This window comes from Parasteatoda tepidariorum, chromosome 3, assembly GCF_043381705.1.
Source record: "Parasteatoda tepidariorum isolate YZ-2023 chromosome 3, CAS_Ptep_4.0, whole genome shotgun sequence".
Taxonomy (NCBI): domain Eukaryota; kingdom Metazoa; phylum Arthropoda; class Arachnida; order Araneae; family Theridiidae; genus Parasteatoda; species Parasteatoda tepidariorum.
Genome location: NC_092206.1, coordinates 71377755 through 71387113, shown reverse-complemented (window position 1 = coordinate 71387113; position 9359 = coordinate 71377755).

Sequence of the window (9359 nt, the reverse complement as noted above, 5' to 3'; positions counted from 1 at the left end):
CCATGTCCGAGAGTTCATTAATTCGAAGTGACTGATGCACGTTAAATCTGTCAAGTCGCAAAAGTCCTCCATGTCCCCATAACAAATCAAAACCTCTGGGGGTACTGGATTGGAGATCGATCGTTCTCTGATTCAGATCAAAATTACAATCTTTGGAAGAATGATTGGATGTATGAATGGGTTCGCCTTATAAACGGGTGTGACGTGTGATGTGGCTGAAATCGAATTCTTGGTCATAGACGGCGCCACTGGAAAACAAGAACAATCGCACCCCCTCTGCCTAAACACGCATACCTCAACAACAATAGGTTCTGTAAGATTGGTGAAATTTAGTTTGCTTACAAGAAAAAGAAACTACTTTAAACTCAAATTTATTCAAAATCTTAGCAATGTGGGAACTGATTTTCGGGTACAACAATCAAATTGTTAAAGATCGATTTGGAGAGTTTGTACGTTGAGCGATTAATTTTTTATGTGTGGAATAAATAATATTAGAAGAAAAGTCTCGGTCTATAGCAATAGCTTTAACGTAAAGCAGTTCGTAAAGCAAAACGTTCTTTGAAGAGATAACTATTAGAACAAATTTTAGAAACACATAAGAACAATAAGGACAACACTTAAGGAAGCTAACTTTTGACTGGGGGAATGGGATGAACGATTATGAGGGAGGAATGAAACTGCAAATGGTTTTTGATAAAGAGTAGTGTGAAATATTTCACAATTATGAGTAATAAAAACGTCTGAGATTGGTAAAATCTTATTATTTTCCTTTTCAAACGTAAATTGCACGTAAAGATCTATATAATTCATAATATTGTTAAAATGATCAACGTCAGTATTGTTTATCAATGTGAAACAATCATCGACAAATCGCTTATAAAAAAGGAACTTTAATAAACCAAAGAATTTCACTTCATAGTAGTGCATATACAGGTTACTTAAAAAGGGACAAATAGGATTACGCATAGCTAAACTATCAATCATCAGATAAAATTTACCCTAAAAACTCTTCTAAACAAATGCGAGTAGAATTTACTAATTCATCGATTTCAACTTAGTTAAAGGGGAATTCTTGAAATCTTATTTTAAGTCAATTAAGGCCACATTAACTGGATTGTTAGGGAATAAATATTTTACTTATTCCCTGACAATCCTTCACTTCAAAGTAATGATAACAAAATGGTCTCTTTTAAAACAGATCATTTTGTTACCATTAGGTTTGAACGTATGAAGCTCATTAACGAAATCATAAAAGTTTCTGACAGTAAATGAGGATACTAGAAAGTGGGGACAAGATTGAAGCAAGGTACTCAGCTAATTCGTAGGAAGAGGTGCCAATATTAGAAACTATCGGTCTAAAAAGAGTGCCAACCTTACGAACTTTAGGAAAAGTATAATACCTCGCACTACGTGAATTAAGTGGTCCTTAATGGAGGTTGGTAGTTCTTTGGGGTTACCTACCTTTGACTTCAAAATGCTATCGAGGGTGCATGATTTTTTTAAAGTGTTTTTAATTTTAGTCGGTGTCATTTTCTTAGTGCCACATGTGTTGGCGTCATGAAAACCGGTTCCATGAACAAAATTTAGCTTTAATAAAAATGACCCCTACTGATATAATTAATTGCAAAAGCAAATTTATCAATTTTGAATGATAGAACTGTTTTAAACAAATAAACAATTATGTTTTTAGACTAAATTTACATTTAATTTCATATCATAGAAATTAGCTTACCTCAATCTTAGATGTGAAGAGCTTTGTTTGTTTGAGTAGCTTTTTTTTATATGAAATGACTTTTTTTTTCTAATTTAACTTTCAACTCTATAACTAAATAATTTATAACATCGTCTTCAGAGCACTCGAGCAGCAACATAAAGTTGTTGATCACTATCAGAGATCATCTAAAAGAGCTCTCTAAATAAGAACCCAACACAAGTATTTTGAACATATTTTATTCTACTTATTTTTTTGTTAATATTTTCTTATTGATATTTTTTTGTATTTCCTTATTTGACCTTTTTCGCTGGCTGGGATAGCATGAATCATATAAGGCTTTGGACTCACGTTCGTGAAACGGGAGTTCGAATCCAGCTGGCCGAAGACTCACTGTATTGTAAATGGTGACAGATGCACGTTAAATATGTCAGGTCACAAAGTCCTCCACGTTCCCTAAACAAATTATACCTCTGGGGGTGCTGAATTGGAGATTGCTTGTTCTCTAGTTCAGGTTAAAATTACGATCTGTGGATGAATGACTGGATGTATGAATGGGTCCGCCCTATAAACGAGAGTGACGTATGGGTGGGGCAGAAGTTGAATTCTTGGCCATAGAGGGCGCCATTGGAAAGCAAGAACAATCTCGCTCCTTACCTTAATGGAGCAAGACAACAACAACAAACTTTTTCGCATTTATTGCAGAGGTTTGACGGTCACTGAGAGAGGTTTTGATGATCTCTCCTAAAGGTTTTCTTCAACCCAAAATCTATGGAAAAAATTCCGTGCCTTCCAAAAGTGGTCGCCAAATAGAGATGGTCTTTCCTTGACGTTTCACTGTAATAATGTCCGAGTAATACTTCAAAGATTTTAATCCAGACAGAGCAATTTTGCCGATTATTTCTGTACGGTCTAGAAAACTTAGAACGCTGAACACTAAATTCAAAAGCTCTATCCATAGCAACGTCCAACTCAGGTATTAAGGGTGGGGATGGTATACAGCAAAGTTGTTATTAAATTTAAGCGCATTGAGATGGCTATTATTCAGCATAACAGAGATTGACAACAGAATTTTGGGTGGCAGGTGGCAAAGGAATAAGTTCCGCCATTTCAGAAGTCTTCTTTAATTTAATTTGTTTGCCTCCAGGATTCTCACTAAATGCCTGTTTCTTATCTTCCCATATTTATTTCCTTGTTCAAACTTGTTCCTTTTTCCCTATTGGTTAAACAACTTTGATCACCTTGTTTGTTGATCAAAGATTCTTGATTGTTTGTTCTCTTTAACTCTCTATCTTCTCTTGACGGTTAGACACAGAGGAAGATTCTTGTTAATAGAATTGAAACTATACTATGACTATTAATGTATTTTTCTTTATGCTTAATTCAAGTTGTTGTTTTTTTACTTTAATTAGGTATTTAACGTGTTATCATAAATATGTACTAAAGATAATTCGTGTATTTTAATACACACAAGGTGTAAGCAAAATCCCACCCCTAAATCAAGTCATTATTTCCTCGATTACATTTAAAAGCTTGATGAATTCCGTTGTATCCTCTTAAGTTATATATAAGTTTTATATTGCGAGATTATACACCATGGTCTCAAATTTGTAACTTCCCTTCCACTACATGTCTCTTAAGTCAAACAGACATGAAACTGTAATTATTTTCTTCTTAAATTGTCTTCCCGTATACGCCTCCAAAAATGGCTTCTGGAGGTAAAAATAAATGATGACGGTCAAATTTGTCGCCAGTGCTAAATAACACGACTTCGGGAAGTGGATTGTCTAAGACAGATTAAAAGGGCATATTTCACATCCATATAGCTTTTTACTTGATCGTTTTAGCTAGTTTCACCTTATTAAAGAAACGCTAAATTAATGATATTTTATAAATTATAATCAGATGAATGCATAAAGTTTGTTTTATGTTTTAAAAATATTGACTTATCATAAAAAAGCTTTTATGAATGTAATATTTATATTCTGAAATCTTGAAAACATCATGTTTCAGTAAATTATAAAATATATCTGGCATTATTTTTATAATGTTATTGTTTTAGGTTGAAATATAATCTTTATAAAGTTTACTGAGAGATAAAAACAAATATTAATGATATCGTTTCGAAGTTCCACTGATGTAACTTGAAAAGCGCTATGTGAAAATACTCTTTAATTTGAAAAGTATAAAATAACTATACGCTTTCAAAATTCTTTGATAAATTTTAAATTTAAAAAATTATTTATTTTTTATTTAAGATTTATTTAAGATTTTAAAATAGAATTTTACAATATATATATATATATATTTNTATATATGTTACTGTGAAACACCGAAATCTGGAAAATGTCGACATTCACCGGTGAATGTCAACATTTACGTAGTCGCTTGGTGTATGTCCGAAATATTTTTTATTTCCAATTTAATATTAATTTATTCGTTAATATTATCACATATATTTGATATATTTATTTTTATTCTATATTTTAATACTTACTGACTATAGATTAGAAGAAACATCAGTGTTTGGAGTATCGGGCAAATATATACCGGGAAATGGCACTTGACAATAAAAAAACATCAGTGTAGGGTATACCGGACAAATGTATACCGGGCAGTGGCACTTAGCAGTTATATTCTCGTTGATTTTATTTACACTTGAAAAGGTTTAAGTAACATTTATTATAATTGATTTAAAAACTCTCAACCCTTGTTATTAGATATTTAATTAACATTTCCATTGCAAATTATAATAAAAATTTTTGCAACATATATTATCACCATGATTTTAATCAATCGCAGAATAATGTAAAGTAAAAAATAAAGATGAAATTATTAGTTAAGTTAAAAAAATCTTCGTATGCTAATATTACTCTCTCTTTTTTTACAAATAAAAAATATACATTTTAAATTAGATTATAAAACATATTGCAAATATGCGTTTATGATTATTTGATAAATGAAAAAAAATAGTAGTTCACATTTTGATGATTTTTTCCTGTTACTTCGAATTACGAGGAACAGGAGTTAATAAATATCTCGATAAAAATCCGAATATAAGTACGCTTTTAAAAAAGGAAAGCTGTTGAAATTCTACCAACAGAAATATTGAAGTTATTCGTAATTAGCTCAACTCATTAAATCAAGAGAAAACCAGGCAGCAACTCCACTATTACAGATTTATTTTAGAACTAAATAATTTGATTAGTTTCTCTTTACAGAAATTAAACTTCCTAAACTTCCGTTGAATTTCAAACAATGCATGCAATATTAGATAACGATTTGTGCTGATAATAACATGAACAACAATTTGACCCCATGAAGGTTCTTTCTAATTATGTGCTTATTATTTATTCCTTATAATAACATTTTTTATGTAACTAGCGTTTGCATTTTAAATAAAACAGTCACGCCTCATGATTTGATCTATGTTTTACCCCTCTATATGGTCATTTTTACTACTAATTTATGTTAAAATATTTTGGGGATTATGATTGTCTTATAGAATGGAATTCATTTAATTTACTTGAGATTTGATTTTTAAGTTTAGTTTAGAGTCTTATAAATGTTAGATGATTCTTTAGTTCATGAAATGATTCTTTAATTAAGAGTCTTATAAATGCAGACGGTACCATAGCCTCTGATAAATTTTATAAACATTCATTTGCTATCTAAAATAAATTTATTAAATAACTCGTGATAGATTTTATAAAATGTACCCTTTGAAAAGTAGCCAATAGGAGGTAAATGATACAGTCCCTAGTAACCATAGCATTATTTCTCTCTTTTCTACTCCTCGCGCTTAGTTTTTAACATTGTTGAATCGTCCTCCCCCTAGCAGCTTGTTTCTGAATAGGTCGTAATAGGGAAACGACTTAGACAAAGAATATAAATAGGGAAAGAAGGCTAGAATCGACAGACATAATGTAAACCGATCCCAAGGCTCGGTGCTGTCCTTGTGTATAAAGGAAGAAGCAACATTTCGGGGCAGAGCTGAAGGGATTTTTGAAACTGGTTTTCTTCCTCTTCTCAACCACAACTGGTGCGTGGAGGAGATCTCTATTTGTTCTGCCTTTTTGAGCTATTTACATGCAGTACTGTCTTAATAATTAAGACATTTCTTTGATAATCAATGCATTTATATCATCCATGTTGATTAAGTCTGCTAAGTTATTTTATTGGGAGTACAAATTAGTTCGGTCCGTTTTCAAAAGACGGCTCTGTCTGTTATGAATGCTTCATAGGGACAGCTGGTTTCGGTGGCTTCAGAGAGGTTAGACATCTGTCAATAATATTCAGTTTATATCGCTTAGTGTTTCATACAAAAATCCTGTTTTTCACTTTGTCAAATTTTGTGGTAGCAAAGCAGCATTTGTGGGAGGTTTTATGTTTCTGCTTTAATTGGAAGAAAAGTGCAGCTGAAGCGCATCGAATGCTTGTAGAAGTTTATGGTGACAATGCTCCGACGGATAAATCATGTAGGAAATGGTTTCGACGTTTCAAGAATGGGGAATGGTGTTGTATACTATGAGCTGCTACAACCTGGCGATTCCATTAGCGGTATAGGCTACAATTGATTCGTTTGAGACGTGCATTACAAGAGAAACGGCCGGAATACGATCAAAGACATGACAAAATTATTCTTCTGCATGATAACGCTCAGCATTACGTCGCAAAAGTCGTAAAAAATGATTTGGAAACTCTCAAGTGGGATATTTTACCGCACCAGCCGTATTCGCCGGACATTTCTTCTTCTGATTACTGGTTTTTCCAACGGATGCAGCATGATTTGACAAGTCACCGGTTCACTTCTTTCGCAGGAATCGAAAATTGGCTCCTAACTTAGATCGCTTCAAAAGACGAGATATTTTTTCGAGATGGAATTCGAAAATTGCCTCAGAGGTGGGGAAAAGTAGTAGCCAGAGATGAACAATACTTTGATTAATCTGTTCATTCATTTTATTCTGAAATAAATGCATTTTTGACCACAAAAAAACGGACCGAACTAACTTGTACTCCTAATAACGTAGAAAGAAATAATAAAATGGCAGTTGGTGGGAAACAGCGTACTCAAACGTACAAGTAGAGTTGTCCAACAAAGGGTTCATAAGGGACTTACATCCTGTTTATTTTTCATGCGCAAGTGCTGGATCGTAATACGTATGATACTCTGCTAAATCTGAGTATGTTGCTCTCCCTGTAAGTTGTTTTTCTGGTTTAGCATACAATTCCCCGTGTTAGTTTAGTATTCAAATAGCTCGACTTTTTCCTTTCTATATTCTTTGCCTTAGCCGCGTACAACATCATCTCCAGACAAGATTTTCTATGCAGTTGTGATGATGCGTCCAAACTTCCTTAGAAGTTCCGACGCATCATCACAATAACTTGATCTTGCCTAATTCGAGTGTACGAATTAGGCAAGATCAAGTAATTGTCCAAAAAGTGAGTTCCTAAGTAATATTTTTTAAGAGAATTTTTTTTTAATGCTATCGAAATCTAATCCACCTTCTTCACAAGCGTGAGTTTGTTATGATAAAAACCTTAAATCCGTTCGATTGCCTGATGAAATTTGGAGGTGCTTCTAACTTTAGCCTTTTAACTTATAGTTTGCCTACAGTGAGAACTCCCCTTACCACAAAGTCTGAGACCGTCTGCTGCTATGGAAATAAGAATAGCGCATTTCAGGCAGGGTAGCTTCTCTTCATTCTAGGGCAAACAGAATAGACAGAAGAAAAAAATTCCCTTTCTGTCGCTGACCTAAGTCGAAACCTGTCCTAAACAGTAACCCAACACCCCTACTTGAAATAGTTATGCCTCGTTACCATAGTCTCTGCCACAGGTCCAGACGAATGACTAGGGGAGTTCATACTTTAGACAAACTATATTTCTATTTTCTCCTGTAACAAACAGGCTTTGCTATTTTTATTCTCCTTTTTCATAAAAGTGATTCATTAAATATTGATAACGATCATTAACTATTAATTTTCCAACTCCAAATAGGCATGCATTTTTTACTTACTTTTGATAAAGATTTGAAAAATGTGCATTAAGATTTGTAATTGCATGTGGTCTTTATAGAGAATTCGGTTGCGAAATTACGCTGTATATCAATAATTTTCCAATCAAGAAATAATCCAGTAAAGCACTGTTTAAATACAAACTCAACGCAGAACATTTTTCGAATCTTAACCTGAAAAATAAATTTAAAATGTGATTCTAAAAGCATTTGCTTATTGCTTAAAAAAGCAATAGAAAATAGAATAATTACATTTCAAACCATTTCGAATTTATTTTCTTTTTAAATAGGTAGTATTTTTCGTGATAAGTTATCAAATTGGGAAACTTTTTTTGAAAAAGTTGAATGTTACCCTAAATTATCTTAAAAATTGAAAATAACTATAGAAAGGAATGTGGTTTCAAAATTATACAGTGCATCAGTAGTTTGCAATTAACAGATAACTTTCTTTAATATACATGAAATAAAATATATTGTTTAAATTTTTTTATTATTCTTATCAGTTTTAATTTTTAAAAAGGTATGCATTCGTACTTCCTTAAAAGAGATTTAGTTGGTTACTGAAAAAATAAAATACGAGTTAAAAAAAAATGGTTTCCTCATATCAACGTATGCAAGTTATAATATTTTTTTATATTTCAACTTTAAATCATTTTTAAATTCTAAATCAGATTTTTTTCTTAAAAATGCATTCTCAGTTTATATTTTCTTCTATTTCTTTGCTTAATATTTTAAATTACAGTTGAGAATAATGTAATTTTACTATAAAATGTGTATCACACCACTGTACAATAGTGTTATAATAGTACTATACAATAGTTTACTGTAGAATATTGGGCAATCGTCATTCGGAATTATGAATAATAATTAATTATGCAAAGTTTTCCTGAATAATGAATAAAATACTTTTAAACGAAAAAAAGTGTGCAAAATACTGTAATTGATTATACCTGTAATTAACTACTAATAAAAAATCGATAGTTATAAAATACTTGTAATCATGATTGCAATTAGTCACAGTAACAAGTAACAATATTTTCTAATAAAAAGTAGTTATGACCTCTTGTAATCACCACAGAAAACGATTATTTACCCAGACCCCGGAAACTATCAAATACAGACCAACGAGTGCAGGCCATAGATATTCGGAAAAAAACCCACCAAACCTAACAAGCATCCAGGAATGTTGTTTTGATCAATAGAATGATCAATTTTTTGATCAATTTACGTATTTCTAATAGTCATTTGAGTCAAGTAATTTGAAAATTTGCAGAATATTTATGAAAGATTTGAATTCAAAATAATCTTTGGGCATAAATAATTTTAGTAGTGCATTTCATAATAAATAAAAGTAAACCGATTGAACTGATAAAAGTGCAGAGTAGTATCCCTAGCTGGTAAATGTGAATTATGCTCATAGAGATATCTCTGTAGGGATATCTCAAAAATCAAAGTTCTGACGTCAGGAATCGTTCAATTGTATCATCGTTCACAGCATAAGAAAAATTCACGCAAGTGAATTCAGAGATTGGAATAAGAACTTGATTAGTGGAATGAAACCCGGAAAAATCTCACCAGTCGGGCTTCTCGTTCTGATCCTCGAATTTGCTTACGATTTTTTTTTGCCGTTAG